Below are 13,747 nucleotides of genomic sequence, written 5' to 3'. Positions count from 1 at the left end.
TACCAGCTCTGTTAAATGCGTTGGTGGTGTAATGGTCAGCATAGTTGCCTTCCAAGCAGTTGATCCGGGTTCGATTCCCGGCCAACGCATATCGATTTTTACTTCAAATTCAATTCCAAGTTATATTTCGACTACGGTATCGCATCTTTTATTCTTTGAATCTTCTATTCATTCTTCTTTATCTACAACACTGCTGTGACTTCCAAACTTTAAAATAAAAACATCAGGACCGAGGTCTGACTTTTGCTCAAGCTTGTTCCTCTGTCCGTCTGTCTTTTGTATTATATTCTGATCTTGGCCTCTCGCATCTACCTCTGCTCTAACATCAATCATCTTTCTTCTATCCTCCCTTATATTCTTACACCTACATAATATAACACGACTTCTGGCACTCGATAAGTAACATCGAACAACTAAATTTTGATTTTATGTAGTATACTAGATGACCCGGTGAACTTCGTATCACCTACATACATTTATTATTATTATTCATCGTGGAACGCAATTTTGCCATACCAATACGTATGTTATCATTATCTGTCTCCCGTTAGTCTACAGTACGGCTTGCACGTGAAGAAGCTCGTCGCACATTTGATTAACTTCGACGATCTAAGTCATCTTCTCCGTGGCATTTTGCGACAATAACATTAAATAAAGTTCTCACGCACTGACAAATTGATGATAGATTTTAATAACAGTCTTGAAATTTATTTATTTATTTTCTATTTTTAAGAACCCACTGACACTTTAACACTTTATTTATTTCTGAAATGTTTTGTATTTGAACAAAATAAACCAAAGAAATCGGACCTCATATTACAACTATGAAACAGACTTATTTCTGAATACATCTATATATATGTTACAGTTCTTTATTTCTAAAAAGAGAAAAAGACATGAAATGTTTGACAGGTAGGAACATTTTGTATTGAAAACTTATATTGTCGTTTTTAGTATTTTCCGTTATTTTTTATTTATGTTCGTCACCGTTTAATCCATCCCTGGACTTCCACAAATAATTCAAAACCAAAATTAGCCAAATCGGTTCAGCCGTTCTCGAGTTTTAGCGAGACTAACGAACAGCAATTGATTTTTATATATATAGATTACTTACTCTATGAATCTTGACATGAGATATCAGAAGTCTAGCTATTAATACTGGTGGTATTGAATTTTTTTTGTAAATGCATGCTGCGACACCTTTACATGTTGTGCATTTAAGCCTATTATTACTATTAAAAAGATCCATCAGATTTAATCAATTATAAGATCATAGAATTTTGAATTAACTTTCAATTGATTGCATTCCACAGTTATTAAAATATAGGTTTTACAAATTAAGAAAAGTACATAATCGTAGACCATGCAGGGCATGGCAACATAGAAAGGGAGAAACTTTGCCTTACATAATAAAATATTGTTAATTTTATTATTTAAGGTAAAGTGTGTATAAAAAAAATATTACTTTGTTTCTTTTTAAACTTTTAGCCTAAAAAAACAAAAGTTATATAGTTAGTAAATATCTTTTATTTAAAAGTTGCCAGCTGGTTATTTGTTAGAGCCCGCATATTCGAATTCTAAAAGGCTTCCTCAAGTAATCCCCACTTACGCAAGTTCCTAATGGAGGTAAATACATCTGATTGGAGGTACAGAAACTTCGAGGTCGCGTTTTCTAAATGGTGTATATATTGTATTATTTATAAAATCCAAATAAATCGTAGAACATTATAGAATCGCTACCGAAACCAGATTTATGGTGTATTGGTCTCGAGTAACATATAAACCTATCTCGATTAAATAATTTAAGAAAACTTATAAAATGTTTACTTTGAATGATTTAGAATCTTGATCATGGGCGAAGAATAATCAACTCCTTTAAAATATTAAAACAAAACGCGACTCGTAAGTCGATATTGTTTAGCGTTTCTGGTTATTGGGGGACCAATCACAATAAAAAACAAACAGTCAAATTGAGAACCTCCTCCTTTTTTGAAGTCGGTTAAACAGCATGGAGTCATATAGCCTTTTATGCAGGTGAAACGGGACTATAAGTGAGGACAGAAGAAAGATGGTTGATGTTAGAGCAGACGTAGATGTGAGAGGCCAAGATCAGAATATAATACAAAAGACAGACCACAGGAGTTGGAAAGAGGAATAAGCCAGAGCAAAAGGTAGACTTCAGTCCTGATTATAAAGTCTGGAAGTCACAGCAGTGTTGTAGATAAAAAGAATCTATAAAAGATTCAAGTAAAAAAAGATCCGATACCTTCGTAGAAATATAACTTGGAATTGAATTTGAAGTAAAAAATGAAGTGCGTTGGCCGGGAATCGAACCCGGATCAACTGCTTGGAAGGCAACTATGCTGACCATTACACCACCAACGCTTGTGATAGAGTCTGCTGAAGTAAAAACTTAAATCATTTCTACCATATTTACCAAACAAATTAGTAAAAGTGTGCGTTGGCCGGGAATCGAACCCGGATCAACTGCTTGGAAGGCAACTATGCTGACCATTACACCACCAACGCTTGTGATAGAGTCTGCTGAAGTAAAAACTTAAATCATTTCTACCATATTTACCAAACAAATTAGTAAAAGTGTGCGTTGGCCGGGAATCGAACCCGGATCAACTGCTTGGAAGGCAACTATGCTGACCATTACACCACCAACGCTTGTGATAGAGCTGGTACAAGTCGATACCACCTGAATAGAAACTATTGTTACATCAGTTAATAGTATTTGAACAGATCCCGCCTCATTAGAGCTTATTGTTTATGTTAAACAAATTCTCAACAAGTATCCTCTCCTTTGTTCAGTAAAATCTAGTAAGTTTCTTGATATTTGCAAAAACACCCTAAATATATTGAATAATCTGCCATTATAGTTCTTCCAGCTAATATATTTGTATTCACTGGGATAGCAAACTTATCCCAGGCGTGGAATTCATCATAGTGACCCACGTGTGTGACGATCCTGGATCATTTATATCCAGTTTCAAAGAGGCCGACATAATTGTGTCGACTGACGAAGCATAATCAACCAGCACATACTTTGAATAAGCGTCATATAATGAAGAAATCCACTATCAATATTAATTGAATGGTATTAGTCTAAATTCCTAAAAGCAATTCATTCGAATGAGATCTTAATAAACATCCTTCATGTTTCCAAATCATTGGTCTCTAGAAATGGTAATAAATTAATTACAGGAAAATTAAGGATATATAAACGTACGTGGTAGTACTGGTGGTAGGTCTCTCATATGTGAGAGTCCGCCTGGGTAGGTACCGCAATGTTTATATCTACCGCTAAGCAGCAGCGTGTAGTCACTGGTGTGTTCCAGTTTGAAGGACATTGTAACCAGTGTAACTACTAGAAATAATGAGATTTAACATCTCATGTCTCAGGATGGCGAGCGCAATGGAATATCAAAAAATACTTTGTAATTCAAGGTGTTGGTGTTTCTACTGCTAATGGGCTGTCGTATTGTTTACCATCAGGCGAACGGCAAGCTCGGATCGTCATTCAAAGCAATAAAAAAAAAACGCAAAGTACATTTTTTCAAAAATTCCAGGGAATTTCTGGAGTTTTTTTCGTTACATTTTAGAATGACGGGACAAGAATTTCGAACTATATGGTTTAAACAGATCAAGTATATTTGCTTCACTCCAGTATAAGTGATTATACTAGCCCTTGTAAGTACTATGTAGCCTAAAGTAAATAAGCGAGTGACTGCTCTCCAAGGGTAACTAAATTCATTCTGGCTATACACTGACCGAGCCTAGAACGAGTCGCTAGGGCGAGCTTTTGGGAAGCTTTAATTAGAGTAACATTTTGAATAATGTATCGAATTAGGAATAAAATATAGCCTAGTTTTGTGTGGAACGGACTACCAGGACGAATGTACGCAGGTTCAAATCCCAAGGGCAGACACCTCTGACTTTTATAAAATTATGTGTGTATTCTTTGTGAATTATCTCTTGTTTTAATGGTGGTGGAAAACATCGTGAGGGAACCTGCATACCCGAGAAATTCTCTATAGGAATTATCGAGGTTGTGTGAAGTCTATCAACCCGCACTAGGCCAGCGTGGTGGACTAAGGCCTAATCCCTCTCAGTAGTAGAGGAGGCCCGTGCAGTGGGACAGTATATAATACAGGGCTGATATTATATTGTTTCAACAAAGTATAATTCTTTTCCTTATAGTCATATCGAATTCACTTCCGTAACCACGGCCGGAATTAATACAAACAGGCACAAATGTAGAGATGCAGCAGTAATCTGCAAGGGCAACATTATATTATTTTGTACGGCACGCACCCGAGTCTTCACAGAGCAGCTCTGGTGTAGAGAAAGCTTCGGGCATTGGCCGCAGTGCACGAAAATATGGGACGTTTTGGCGCATGCGATAAGCTGTGTGATAAGGTCTAACAATATTATGGTTGTTAGATATCTTGCTATGTCTTGACGTGTAGTTTGGATTTGAATGTTATATCCAGATGGGTTAAAAATATGCGACCATTAAAGTGAAATATAAAACTTACTTTTTTAAATAAAAGTTAAAAAAATTGCAGCCAAAGTCGGATAGTTTTATTTGACTGGAGAAATACACTATTAAACCTGGAAATCGAATTCAGGACTTAACAGCTTTATTTATTCGACCATTAGACTAATCAGGCTGTATGACACTATAATAATGATATATTTGAAAAAATCTATAAATAATAGTTATTGATTGCCGTAACTTGAATTTTATACTTGCATGGCGTATATGTAGAAACGTATTTAGATTAATTATTATTTGAAGCTGATAAATCATAACAAATAACCAACCACGATTAATTTTCGGGATAATTTCGGCTTCGGCCAAGCCTCTGTCACTCAGACTACTCTACGCACACCCCATTTAAGATGTAAACACATAAGTATAGGTAACCCGGCCCACAAGGGGTGCTTCCAGTCTAGGCGGCGACCGCCCGCCGAGCGCACGAGCCTCACGCTCTCTCAACGAGTTTCAAAAAAGTAATCATAAAACCTCCTTCATTAATTTAAATTTAGAATTCTAAATTCAAAGTTATAACTTTTATTCTTAACGTAAAAATTAAAAAAAATATTATTTTAGTAACGCATTGCAGCTTTTCGGGGCTCGGTCGCATCCGAAGATTTTCAACAATTTCCCCTTTTTTCATTTGGACATTTTTGTCATTTATCGCGTTTGAGCGAATTTTATTGAAATTCTTCGGGATATTGTAGTTTCGTTTGTTTTAGGTGTTGTGAGTGATTGTCAATTTTGGGATGCCTTTCAGTGGATCATGATTTTTTGAAAACAAGTAAGTATGTAGAGATTGTATAAAACGTAGCCTAAATGTAGTTCATAGTTAAGTCATTTTGTTGATCATTTTATATAATTCATAGTAAAAGGGCAATCGAATGGTAAGTGGTCACCACCAACAAATTCCTTCCTTACTAAAGGATTTATAGATGTAATGTCAATCTTCAAGAGGATAATTTTTTTTATTATAATTATCTTTTGGATTTTATAAAATTTATATTTAATTCTACAAGCATAAAAATATAAATAAATAAAAAAAATATATATTAGCAAAGAACTAGGATTTGCACGCGACTGGGGCTGCGTCACAGTTGTTAACTTAAATAAATTGCCCTCGAATTGCTTATAACGCATAGAATACAGCCAATGTCTTTCCGTAGTCTGTATAAATATGTCTACAGAAAATATTAATTCAATCTCTAGTTTTATTGCACTAAAATGGACAAACTAATACATCTTCGCGTTTAAGATATTCGTTTCCTTAATATATTAATGACAGATACTACTTGGTTCGTGCAGGACACTAAGTCTGTAATAAATAAGGTATGCTTAAATCTTTAGAATATAGTTTTTTTTTATAAAATTGGACAATGAGAATTGTATTTATAATTTGTGCTCGGTATGGCTATAGTCTCTCTGTTAGATCATCGGACGAAGCACACTGCATAAAGTGGGTGCCTTGCTTGCATTGCCTACTAGACCTATAAAGACGAGATGATGTGTTTATTATTTGTTAGGGCATTCAGACGAGCAAACCTCTCGCCTGATGGTAAGTAGACTACACATAAATAGTAGCATCACCTCACAAACTATGTTGTGATGTATGGCATTGCACTGCGCTCTTCTCTGAGCTAGATACGAGGATATAGTCTAAGTATATGCCAAATTTTTCCGATAGCCTAGTTGGGAGTGGAACGGACTGCCAAGACGAATGTCCGCAGGTTTAAATCGCAAGGGCACACACCTCTGACTTTTCAAAAAAAATCATGTGTGTATTCTTTGTGAATTATCGCTTGCTTTAACGGTGAAGGGAAACATCGCGAGGAAACCTGCACATCTGAGAAGTTCTCTATAGGAATTTCGAAGGTGTGTGAAGTCTACCAATCCGCACTAGGCCAGCGTGGTGGACTAAGGCCTAATCCCTCTTAGTAGTAGAGGAGGCCCGTGCTCAGCAGTGGGCAAGTATATAATACAGGACTGATATTATTATTATTATTATATGCCAAATTTTATCCAAATCAGTTCAGCGATTTTGCGTTCTTTTTTTTGGCACGACAGAGTAAAGTGCGACTGCGACTGACGAGAGATGTTTGTCTCTCATTAATCGACATAATTATGCCGACCGGTTTGAACCAGATATACATAGATTGATAATAAGACACCCTTACGTAGGCCATTATGGCGGGTTGTACACTTAATGGTCGCTATTACAATTCGTTCTAATAAATATTCAACATCTCTCATCAATTGTTTTTATTAATATATAAACTCATGCCGTGGCAACTAAAGGTAATGCATTTAAATCATTAGTGATTTGTAAGGTTTAATTGATTTAATGTAATTACCACCGTTTGTCCTCAAAATAAATAAATAAATCTTCAAAAACTTTCGTATTTAGAACATTAAGAAGAATCTATACACAATCGGCCAAATAGTCCTGGGTATTTCTATAGAACTCATTGTGCGTGTTTTTGCCGTCAGATCGCACCGGAGATTAATACGTCATTTAATCAAACGTCAGAAGCACACGTCAGCAATCCGTAGACGTGGGGAGACGTCGGAATATCGGAGATAAATAGATCAAGGAGTTTAACTTAGCAGTATCTACTGCAAGATATAATTTGACTAGTTGTTTGCTCGCGGCTTATTTTTTTATTGCTTCGAATGACGTGACGAGCTTGCCGTTCGCCTGATGGTAAGCGATACGACCGCCCATAAACAGTAGAAACACCATCCAACACCTTGAATTATAAAGTATTGTTTGGTATTCCACTGCGCTCGCCATCCTGAGACATGAGATGTTAAGTCTTATGTCCAGTAGTTACACTGGCTACAATGTCCTCCAAACCGGAACACAACAGTGACTATACACTGCTGCTTAGCGGCAGAAATAGACATTGCGGTGGTACGTACCCAGGCGGACTCCCACATATGGGAGACCTAGCATCAGTAGATTTAGTAGTTTCTTCCACGTGAAAAGCCTTTCTAACTACTAGTCTATAAATTACTACAGAGCTGCATAATGTAATTTGTACATCAGCGACATCTATTAAATATAAACGGAATGTGCGAGTTGGACTCGCGATTCGAGTGTTCCGTGCTTTGTCGGTAAGAAGAAAAACTTAACATTGCCGTTCGATCTCTAGACACGGTTATTGCACCAACCGCAAAATAAGTTTGTAATAGTAAATTCGATGTTTTTAAAGTGCATATTACGGTTTTTAGATTTTTTCCTTTACATATGCTATACAACATGGCTTTTTGGCAAATTTCATTATTCTCGGACAACTGGAAGTAATACCGCTTGGGATTTGATACCCTGAAATCACAAAATATAGGAAATAAGATGATATAAATGGTCATATCTTTTGATCGCGTTGACTTACAAGTTTGATTTTTTCACATCTGGAAAAAACCTTAGAGCCGAGAATTCAAAATAAACTTTTAACTTGATACCTCTACGCGTTCCTGAGAAAAAGGGTCTTTAAAGACAGACGGACAACAACGTGATCTTATAAGGGCTCCTTTTGAACTACGGAACCCTAGAAATCAGATTAAAACATTCAAATACTTCTCACGGGTACAAAATACGGGAACGAAAATTAGTCTATGTGTTAATCCAGCACAAGATCTGGATGTATGCAATATTTCATCACGCAAGCGATAATTCGTAAATAATTCACACATAACATTATATAAATCAGAGGTGCGGGCTTGGGCTTTGAGCCTGCGGAAATTCGTCTCGGCAGTCTGTTCCACTCTCAACTAGGCTATCGCTACATACCACAATTCTTGTTAAAATATCATAAGATGAATTACAAAATGAAATTTATTATGTTTCTTCCCATAATGTACGCTCGCTGTACACTTTCAAAGTCTTAAGACACAATTATGACGGCCTATTCCGAACAGCCTGCCTCGGTGGGTTAGTTGTACTGCGTGCGCGGTACGACAGCGCTCTAAGGTCCTGGGTTCGAATCCCGGGTCGGGCAAAGTGATATTTGGGTTTTTCTGCTCAATATCAGCCCGGAGTCTGGAATTGTGCCCGATCGCCATAGGCTCGCTCCCTGTCACATCATGGGACGGAACACACTCGGCGAAAAGTGGGTGCCCTGGTTGCACCTCTGCATACCCCTTCGGGGATAAATTTGCGCTGGTGTGTGTGTGTGTGTTCCGAACAGACGTAATTGTATCAACTGCCAAGATGTAGTCATCTTTCGTCATTTGAAATTATTGGACCCGATTCCATCATCAGATGCAGTGGAGTCACATTACAGCGTCTGTATGAAAAAAGTATATAACATATCCGTATATATATCATGGCCGGAAGGTCGAACCACGCCTGCACCTTATGGCACACAAGCAAAATTAATACGAAAACTCCGAGGGTCTCTGTGTGTAATTTTCCAAAAAACCTTAATTATGTAAGGTAAAATCTTGTGGCCGGCCGGGCGTGTAGGGAGACTGCCCCTAGGGGCGGACACCACATTGGCTACTTTATGCGTATATTAAGGATGTGAGATTTGATACTACTAATATATTAAGTGCTGTCAGCACAAACTTAAGTTAATTAATAAGTTATAAATTTTAACTAAACTTGATGAAAATGTTATTAATATTGTAAAATATAAAAAAGAACTATTGTAGTACTAGCTAATAATATTAAGACTAAAGTAAGTTAGATTTAAAATCGTTCTGGTTTCTAAGATACATTGCCTAGCTTGTGGCCCCTTGTTAAATTTAGTTCTAGAAATTCTGTGTGAGCACAAGCAATTTACTGCATGTCAAATCTCATGTGAAAATATGTTGTTAAATATTGTGCCAAATAAAGTTTATTATTATTATTTATTGTATTATGGTGTCCCTTTGCTGGGCATACTACTGAGAGGGTCTAAGCCTTAAGCTCCACGCTGGCTTCGAAATAGGTGTTCAGGTTTCCTCACGATGTTATCATTCTCTATTCAAACGAGCCAAAATTAACATGATGCTTGAATCAGTTAAAGAATCTGTATGAAACATTTTTACCTATGAAAATTTTGGCTGTATATATTAAAGTTCCGTCGCCTCTTCTGTACGGAAAAAAATATTGGTTGAATGTTATCGCAGTTAATACTGGTATTGATGAATATCTAAACATTAAAAAGCAGAATTTGGTATGTTTGTAATTTGAAAAAAGTATTAAACAAGAAAGTGGGCAACAAGAAGAATAATAAAACACAAATAATCAGCCAATTTTAGAATTCATTTCTCTCTTCTGTTTGTTAGCACACATCATCGAAACTACTGAACGGATTTTCATGTAGTTTTTAAAGACGCATAAGGAATGATGTGCAATTGGGAAAAGAATATAGCCCTTTTTTATTAAAATCATATGTCAGAAAAAATAATAAACATACACGTAACGATAATTCTGAGGCGCGTGACTAGGAATCGAAGCTGCGACCTCGTAAGTGCCACTCCCCACAAACTCTCGCTTATTCTGAATAATACAAAAACTTGGATGTTTAACTCAAATCCATGCTTCATGAACACCTGGGTCCTGCGTAGGATTTCCACATCTTTTTTATTTTGAGGGATATTCCAAATAAGATATTTAAAATTGAAAAAAGAGACATAGGGTTTTTATTATTATCGCTCTTAATTAAATGAGAATAATTTCTAAATAAATAAATTTAAAAAAAATCCTAGCAATATATACCAACGCTATAATCTTTTTAGAAATATTTTTAATAGAAAATCTAAATTAGATTTCAATTTACTTATTATTCATAAAACTGAAAAGGTAGCTAAATGTACTTTTATTGAACTCTTATATTTCTTTTTACTAAGAAGCTGTGTAACTAAAATGCTGTGTAAAGTAGTCAATAGACGACAGATTTATAACATATCTCAATATAACTGTGTACAATTCAATTTCTTGTCTGTATCCTTATAATAAAAAACTTATCGTAGCGCAACCAATTAAAGCTTGCAAGATAGAAAAGGAATATTCAAAATATTTATGGAATATAAAAAACGGAGTTATCCGTAAAATACGGTATAAATGGCCAGCCTAGTCGCTACGTAAGACTTAGCCTTTCGCATAAAATCCGTATTTCATTCCAAAGTTTTTATATAAATGACAAGACAAGCATGTTGTGGGTGGTGCTCAGGGCCAGATAGTATTCCACCTACCCTTATCCGACCCCAATGTGGGGTTGACGCAATACACTTATTCAAGAATATTGTAGAAAGAATTTAGCTTTGTTATTAAGTTATCTGCTTGATTTCATGTAGCTGCCACCGCGATGTCTATTTCTGCCGTCAAGGAGCAGTGTGTAATCACTGTTGTGTTCCGATTTGAAGGACATTGTAGCCAGTGTAACTACTGGACATAATAAGACTTAACATGTCATGTCTTAGGATGGCGAGCGCAGTGGAATACCAAACAATACTTTGTAATTAAGGTGATCGATAGTGTTTCTACTGTTTATGGGCGGTCGTATCGCTTACCATGAGACGAACGGCAAGCTCGTCTCGTCATTCAAAACAATACAAAAATAAAAAAAAAAAACACACACACACGCAAAATATCTGCTGTGGGATCGGAAACCACGTACGCATACCCTTCGTTGTACTACGAATCTATGTGAAGGAAAAAATAATGACAATACTAAGCTCGTAAATATCATGTAAATAAATGAATCCTTTTTAGTCGAATTTCGGGGACGGCGCTCAATCTCAATGAAGATCAGCCACGCAGGATATATTATAGTGCACAAATGTGTGCGCAATACATAAGCACTCTGTGTTCCTTCACTCTCATAGTCCGGTGAGATGGCGCTTTGAAATAGAATGTACATACTACGGGACACTGCTAGTCAGCCTGAGACTTTTGCTGGTGGTAGGATATATTTTATATCCGCCCGGATAGCCACCGTACACAAGGTGCTAAAACCCGCCATAGTGGCCCACGTAAGTGTTGCGTTCCGGGATCAGTCTGTGATATACGGTTCCAACAGGCCGGCATGATTGTGTCGATTGCCGAGGGGTAATCATCTCGCGTCAATCGACATTCTATTGGACCCCACTCCACTTACCATCAGGTGTAGTAGGGTCACTTTGCCTAGCCCAAAAAAGACTAATGTGTAGCCTTAAAATACCAAGTAATCACACTGACTACAAAATTGAACACAACATAAATAATGCTTAGCGGTAAAAATAGACGCTACCTATAAAGCCTTTCGTATACCAGTTACCCTATCCTAAAGCCCAGTAATTACACTGGCTACAATAAATTTATTTGAAACGTCAGTTATTGAATGAGTTATGAGCAACCCAACTCATGTGTAGTATTTTCGAAGCAGCGGTCTGAGGTCATTTATCATTGGTTGAGGGCGACTTGAACACATTTGTGTACTTAATGGTAACAACAAACATGGTAAAGACGTAGGTTGATGTTTCTCGGTAGTTCCTATACCCAGAGTGGGAATGATACGTCAAAATAATTTATAAGAATAATTATATTATTACTAGCTGACCCGACAGACGTTGTCCTGTCAACTATGAATTTGCAGCGCGCATTCTGTCAATCGCTGAAATTAACTTTTCTTGAATTTTTTAACGTTCCGCTCAACTTCCTTAATTTTTTCTTTCATGAGAACCTTCTCCTGACAATAACAAACACAACAAATAAAAGAAAATAGTGAAATCGGTCCAGCCGTTCACGCGTGATGGCATGACTAAAGGAAATAGGGATTCATATTTATACGTATAGATTTCTAAGTAACATTAAGGCGATACCTCAAGGTCCATTTTCATACATTTTGTTTCGGCTTTAATCTGGGTAACTAAACAAGTATTGGCAAGTAAAGAATTTAAATTCACGTCTAGTTAGTGATTAGTTCTCGCAGTTGAAAGAAAAATGTAAAAATAAATAATAATCATGGATATTTCTGCCTTTAAAATTTCGTCATATTAAATTTTAAAGGCCGAAATATCCATGATTATTAATTATTTTTACGTTTTTCTTTCAACTGCGAGAACTAATCACTAACTAGACGTGAATTTAAATTCTTTACTTGCCAATACTTGTTTAGTTACCCAGATTAAAGCCGAAACAAAATGTATGAAAATGGACCTTGAGGTATCGCCTTAAGGCTGGCTTGTAAAACGTCTCACTAAATATTATGATTAAGACTAAATATTATTTTAATCATCGTGCTGTCTTCGACAACTCCTTATGTATGACAGTGACAGCACGAGGTTTCAAATATGTTTAACGCTAAACATATTTAGTAAGTCGTTGTGCAAGCCAACCTTAAAATCACTTGTATAACTATTAACTACGGATATTTTAAAGGCGGTGATAGCCTAGTTGGTCGTGGTACGGACTGCCGAGACGAATGTCCGCAGGTTCAAATCCCAAGGGCACACACCTCTGATTTAACGGCGAAGGAAAATATCGTGAGGAAACCTGCATACCTGAGAAATTCTCTATTAGGAATTTTCGAGGGTGTGTGAAGTCTATCAATCCGCACTAGGCCAGCGTGGTAGACTAAGGCCTAATCCCTCTCAGTAGTAAAGGAGACCCATGCCTAACAGTGGGGCAATATATAATACAGGGCTGATATTATATTTTAAATCAGGGATAAAATTCATAAGGAAACAAGGCATAAGGTAAAACAAAGTAGCTAGCTCGGGCTGGCAGGTAGGGGGAAATAAAAGGATAACGTGTCGCGATCCTCACCAGTGAGGACATGAGCCCTAGTCACAGGGCTTTCTTCCGACTTTGGGGGCATATCCGTCTTTTTGCAATTATTGGCGTTCTAATCGTAGGAAAAGTTTGATAGCCGTATGGGTAAAAGAGTTAATATAACCTCTATTTACCTATACGGCTATTAAAGCTGGTTTTAATTAGATTTCCTGTAATTGCAAAAGGACGGATTTTCCTCCGTAAACGGAATTCAAAAATCCACCTGACTATATATAAGCGGGTTGGTGACTCAACTGGTGGTAAGAAAAGGGATCCAGATATAGTGTTTACTACTCTTCAATAGTCAATATTATTATGTCGGCCTTTTGGAACCTGATAAACACAGGCTGATACCGGAACGTAACACTTACGTGGGCCACTATGACGGGTTTTATCACCTTGTCTACCTACAGTGGTCACTATCTGGGCCGATATAAAATATATCCCACCATCAGCAGTCT

The 13,747-nt window shown here is 36.8% G+C and overlaps 4 non-coding genes across 4 annotated transcripts; 1 reads left to right on the top strand and 3 right to left on the bottom strand.

Annotated features, from left to right (window-relative positions):
• The first annotated feature begins 17 nt into the window (after positions 1-17).
• Trnag-ucc lies at positions 18-89 on the top strand. The gene has a single exon. It is a non-coding gene; the product is annotated as a tRNA-Gly (tRNA).
• Positions 90-2,313: 2,224 nt separating this feature from the next.
• Positions 2,314-2,385, bottom strand: Trnag-ucc. The gene has a single exon. It is a non-coding gene; the product is annotated as a tRNA-Gly (tRNA).
• A 72-nt stretch (positions 2,386-2,457) lies between these two features.
• Positions 2,458-2,529, bottom strand: Trnag-ucc. The gene has a single exon. It is a non-coding gene; the product is annotated as a tRNA-Gly (tRNA).
• A 72-nt stretch (positions 2,530-2,601) lies between these two features.
• Trnag-ucc lies at positions 2,602-2,673 on the bottom strand. The gene has a single exon. It is a non-coding gene; the product is annotated as a tRNA-Gly (tRNA).
• Between the last annotated feature and the right edge of the window lie 11,074 nt (positions 2,674-13,747).

Source organism: Manduca sexta, chromosome 5 (genome assembly GCF_014839805.1).
Source record: "Manduca sexta isolate Smith_Timp_Sample1 chromosome 5, JHU_Msex_v1.0, whole genome shotgun sequence".
Classification (NCBI taxonomy): domain Eukaryota; kingdom Metazoa; phylum Arthropoda; class Insecta; order Lepidoptera; family Sphingidae; genus Manduca; species Manduca sexta.
Note: the sequence above shows the minus strand (reverse complement) of the source record. Positions and strands in the feature narration are given on the sequence as shown.